The sequence below is a fragment of the Sceloporus occidentalis genome, unplaced genomic scaffold (assembly GCF_023333645.1).
Source record: "Sceloporus occidentalis isolate IW3139 unplaced genomic scaffold, rSceOcc1.0.p SCAF_4, whole genome shotgun sequence".
Lineage (NCBI taxonomy): Eukaryota > Metazoa > Chordata > Lepidosauria > Squamata > Phrynosomatidae > Sceloporus > Sceloporus occidentalis.
The window spans coordinates 21,329,317-21,335,320 of record NW_028316984.1 but is presented as its reverse complement, the minus strand read 5'-3'; positions in this window follow the sequence as shown (position 1 = coordinate 21,335,320).

Genomic DNA, 6,004 nt, shown 5'->3' with positions numbered 1-6,004 from the left:
TCTCCTTAGTTCGGAAAAATTGTAATTATACCAGTTTGTGAAAGAACTAAAGTAATGATCACAGCAACCTCCCCAGATAGGAGCTGGCCATTATTTATGTATTCTGTAGATAATGATTTTTGCAGATCTCATTGACACAAAGTTAATTTTAGGGAACTTCATGTAAAGAGTAAAGATACGCAACTAAGCACTAAAATTAGAATCGTCTAAGGCGTGGCATTTCCCATCACTATGTACGAATGTAACTTGGACAGTGAAAAAAGCAGATAAAAAGAAAATCATCTCATTTGAGATGTGGTGCTGGATGAGAGTGCTGAGGATACAGAAGACAGCTAAAAAGAAAAACAAATGTATCCTTGACCAGATCAAGCCTGAACTCTCCTTAGACGCCAGGACGATAACTTTACAGGCTACCATACTTTGGCCACATCATGAGAAGGCATGACTTTTAGAAGAGACAATAATGCTAGGAAAGGTAGAAGGCAGGAGAAAGAGAGGAAGACCACATGCCATGGATAGATTCAATCAGGGAGGTCAGAGGCATCAGTATGCAAAACTTGAGCAGCAGAAGATGGAGTTTTGGAAATGTCTCATCCACAGAGTCACCATGAGTTGAGGTCAATTTGAGGGCAGTTAACCACAACAACAAATGTGTGCACAACATATTCATGGTAAAACATATGTTCTGCACCATTTTCCCCTTCTCATTTCATTTAAGGCAATCTGTGATCCTACTGATCTTGGAATTTTAAACCAGATGTCACAATAATGCATCTAATATACTAGCACGTACTTGGACCTAATGCAATAGGGGAAGGGAAATTTTTCACTGCTGGAAGTAGCGTTTTCCCTCTAAGAGCAAATGGCCTTGCAGATGAGATGCTATTAGATTGGCCACTCCAAGCCCCATTCTTCTCCCTGGTGTTATGTGACCCAATGCCCAATTCAGGTTTCTCTGTGCAGAGAGGTGGAGTTTTGTGTGACTGCTGTCCCCTTAATCCTCCCCAGTGGGAAGGCAAATGGGCGTGGGGTAGAATCAGAGAAAACAAAGATTTTACCCTGTGTTACTTTCCAGTGTGGGCTGAGGAGAGCTAGAGGAATTCTTTGTGACCAAGTTCCAGCTCTTAAGATGGATATTTAATTTTTTTAATTGTTGATTTATAGTGTGCAGGCACTAATGTAATCTATAGCTGGCTTATTCTCTGAAAGTAATGTGTGATTATGTTTTTTTCCAAAGTCAAGATAGTAGAATGTCTCTTTGTTGGAGAAAAGCTTGTGTAAACAATATAGCAGGAAAGCTTGGGCTGATAGAGGGGAGCAGCTGTGGGAAGGCTGTACCTGGGATGGATGTGATTGAAAACTTCAGTGGCAATAAATGGCAAGTTAAAGCTGGTTTCTGGATACACCACATTTATGTTGCAAGCCCAAAAAGCCTTCTGCCTATGTGGAGAGATAACAGAAATAGGAAGTTAATGGACTGCTTCACATACTTTTCTGGCTGAGATTATAATATCTTTGATGTGGGCATACTGTTTGTCTCAGACGATCAAGAGACAGAACAAGCAGTAAATTCATGTAGTAATCTTTGAACCTCCCTTTGATTTTCTTTCCCGTTTTCCAGTAAAATGGTGTTGGAATGTCACAGAAGCCTGGATAGAAAAGCTGCTTGAGTTTGAGCTTTTAAAAATACATTTTTTATGAATCTTTGGTTGCACTATGATGATGTGTCATGGATATTCTCATTGTTGAGAATGAAGCTGTTGGAAGAAAGAACCTAGGACTAAAAGCAGCTGAATTCTGGAATACAATCCAGTGAGACAGCAACACGGTTGCCATGATCCTGGTGTTTCTTTCTGCACCCTGTTCAGTTACTTTTAACTTTAGCAGAAAAGGCTGTTCACACTGTTTTCAAAAGGGAATTGGACAAGTACACTGAGGATAAACATATAGGTGGATACTAGTCATGATGGTTTTATGCTACATCTAATATGAATACTGGTTAACAGGAAATAAGAGCAGAAAAGGGGTGTCTCTCTTGTCTCTCAGCTGTTAGAAGCCTAGTCTTGTTGGCATCTGTGTGAACAGAATGTTGTACTAAATCAGTGATGGTGAACCTTTTAGAGACGGAGGGCCCAAATTGCTACTCAAACCCCACTTATTTATTGCAACATGCCACATCCCTCTGGCTTTCTAGTAGCGTAAAGATGGCAATAAGGGGGACAGGAGAAGAGTGTATTTTGTACCACATGGGTTTAATTTAGTTTAGTAGCTAGGGGAGAATCAATAATTTTTTTTAAAAAAAGGATAACTACGAGAGAAGCTAGCTAGTTTGGGGCTTTGGAATCATAATTATTTGTACAAAGTAACTAGGTGAGATCTACATAGGATGTATGCAGAGATGTGGGTGGATAATTATTTCTGTAATGAATTATGCAAAGCCAGTGATACTTCCCCCACTCCCCCCAACCAACTGGTATTTCAGGGTAAGTGATGCCTGTTTGGAAGAACAGACTGGTTGATCTACATTTGTAGTAACTGGTGAACTATGATACTAACTCTAACAAAACATTTCAGTTTCATTCAAAGAGTGTGTGTGCATTGGGTATAAGAAAAGGCTCCTCAACAAATGTTCTTGAAAATAAACAATATTCCAATTCAGCATCTTGTTTACTCAAGAATAGTCTTTATACTTGAGTGAGAATCTTGCAGGTATGCACACTACTTCTTAGAATGGTGAACACCAGTGTGGTCTAATAAGCTTAGGGAAACTTTTGCTTTGCTGGTTTGCAGTCATCTGCTTGGATGCCTTTCACTTTCTTCGCATTAGTTCCAGGAAACGGTGACTAAGACATTGGCATGAACATAGTTTGCTGAATAACATGAAGTAAAATACATGAGCTCCTGCAGTCAACAATAAGTGAAAGAGATTTAGATAAGCTACATTTGGACTTCAGTTCTCTAATGGCCAGATGTAATTAACACCCATACACATCTGTGCCAGGTTATATAATAAAGTATACCTACTGTATCCATTTGTTTCCCAGAATGAAATGAATGACCTTTTAAAAATTTAGCATAACCCAACCTTTCCTGTTAGGTTAGTAATAGTGCTACACCCTCGACATTGGTGTGCTGAATTAAATGCTATCTAAGTACTTCTGTGAGAGCTGTAATTTTATTCTTATTTATGCTCATTCTTGTCTAGAACCAGCATCATGATAAGTAAGCACTACACTGGAATATAGTGAACTATACCATGCTGGGGAGGGGGAGAAGTGTCATGATGGCAAGCTGCTTCTGTGACATGGTTGAACGCCATGTACAGCAGGTGAAACAACTTCAGGTGGTATGAATGGAAGGCAGGAAGCATAAATAATAAAATTACATCTCTCACAGATTGAAAACAAGAGGTATAGGAGGTTTTTCTGAACCGTTAGGCCTTGCTGGGGTGGAGATATTATTTTGGACTCTGCTTCAGAACTGAAACTAGGGATTTACCTTTTTGGGCTAGTGGCCATGCCTGAGTCTGGACTGAGAAGGTTCAGGCTCTGGTCCAATGGCAAAAATGACTGCACAGAAGTCCCCTCTTCCTACCCTTTGACCTATTCTAGGAGAGGTGGCACAGACATTAAATATATTAATAAATAATAAAATACAACATACCATAGACATCAAGACAAATATCTTTGGATGTGGATGTATTTTCAACCCTGCAATGAGAGAGAGAAGACAAACAACTCAGTCCCATGTGGCTGTACTCATGTTATTGAAGTAATATATGGAATAGTTGATAACAAGAGAAACACCAGGTGATTGAGGAACTGGCCATGTAAGAAAAAGCACTATCTTGGGCCTATCTTCTATGGGTAGGAGAGAAAATTGCCTTGTTTGTTTGCTACCTTTAAAAACATAAAATTAATATGTGAGTAGTCTGTTGTTTGTGTAGTGCAGGAGAAGAGCACTGAGGCTCAAAAACAATTTGGAAAATTTTAAACAACAAAACTAGAGCTCAAAAATGGCTAGTAAAAATTAGCAAGTAATATGCCAACTTGTTCTTCCCTTTCCTCTTGAGGCTGAACAAGTTAATTCGGGTAAGACACTTTCTTTCAGCATTCAGGAATAAATAGCGGGGTCTTACTAGTTATGCACTAGCCCAGCACTGCTAAATCTGTTGGTCAATAGAATTCACTGTTCCTGTTTTGCCTCATTTTTCATTGCAGTGCAGGAGTCCAGAGGAGAGGGTTATTGGAAAGCACTGAGGTTGCTGGAAACCATTGCCAGTAAGGACTGACCTTGGACACTGGCCCTTGCATGCAGAATGTGTGCCCAAAATATATATTTCTGTAGACAGTGTTTCTGGTCTGTAAATCAGTTCCCAATTGTGATTCGCCACCAGATCTTTATAGCCACTTATTGCTATATTTTGTATTATAGTGGATCAGTGTCCACCTTTAACTGGAGAAGTAGAGAGAATTAACACATCATTTCTTGTTTTCCAATTCAGACAAACAATTTATGGTCTTTGACTAGCAAGTGAACAGTATACATGTTGGTGAGGCTAGAAAGAACTAAGATGTAGATCACTTGTTAGATCCCATGTTTAAGACAGCCTTTCCCAACTTGGTAGCTTCCAGACATATTGCATTACAAATCTCATAAATCCCATACAAACATCATTGTAGAACATGCAGTCTAATTCCTCAGACTGGGGAAGGCAATGTAAACTTCCAGAATATCATTTTTGAAGGTGTCAGTAAAAAAGGGTGATAAAATGAAGCAAATATTGAACTCCCCGTTTGAAATCAAAATACTTAACTTTGGTAGAATTATGTCTGCTACGTTTTGCTTGAAGTTTTATTTTAAATATCGACATGCTTCTTAGTCTACAGTACATTTCTACTTTTTAAATTCATTTAAAAATATGGATCTGTGTATTCAATGTGCTTACATCTGGTAGAGTTCATTGATGATGGAATGGTTTTATGAGCTGACAACAAAAGTCTGGAAGACAGATTGCTATTTATAGAGCTTTGGAGTGCATTATTATAATGCATTAGAGATAAGATTGAGGAGGGGGAGGAGAAAATGGTTACCTTTAGTCAATAAATGCTTTGTAACATACTGTGAAGCCAATCATGGAGAGCTATGTGACAACCAAGGATTTTTTCCTGGCTGCTTCAGCCTTTCTCTGATGAAGCAGAAATTGATCCAAGCAGAATATGAGATTCAAACAAACTGGAAAATGTTAAACAACAAAACCAGAGCTCAGAAAAGGCTAGTAAAAATTAGCAAGTATAGTTGACATTTGTACCCACAGATTTATCCATGGATTCAAACATTTCTCTTCCCCCCCCCCCCCCCCCAATTCAGACAAATAATCCATGGTCTTTGACAAATGAGTAGACAGCATACATGTTGGTGAGGATGAAGCAGAAATTGAAGCAAGAGGAATATTTTTAAGGGTAATATTTCCCTGAATTCTGTTAATAGGCTGGCATTGGTAATGTAGCAGAGCAAAAGCATAGCTGTGTATCTGACAAAAGCAAATGAGACGTGTTCATGTGCACGCATGCACCTTCAAACTTCCTGTGGCTTTAAGGTGACCCCATGAAGTGTTTTCTTAAGCAGGGAATACTCAAAAGTGGTCATGCTATTTCCTTCCTCTGAGACGTCCTTCCAAGTACTAACAAGGCCTGCCACATCATAACTTCCAAGATCAGATGGGATCTATATTTCGTAATTCTCGACATGCACAGCTCCTGTAAACTGCTGCACAGCATTGCTGGTTAAGGGCTTCTTGTCTATATAAAATGCTGGTTTGTCATTTTCCCCACCAACTTGCTTCCTTATCTTACAATCTCATATTTGTAGCTTCCTCCTTTCTGATCTCTGTCCTCCCTCCTGCTCTACATCTCTTTATGCTTTTAGTAGATCTGGTAGGATGTCACTGGGTGTGTTCATCACATGGCAAAAGTGTGACCTGTGTGTGTGTGTGTGTGTGTCA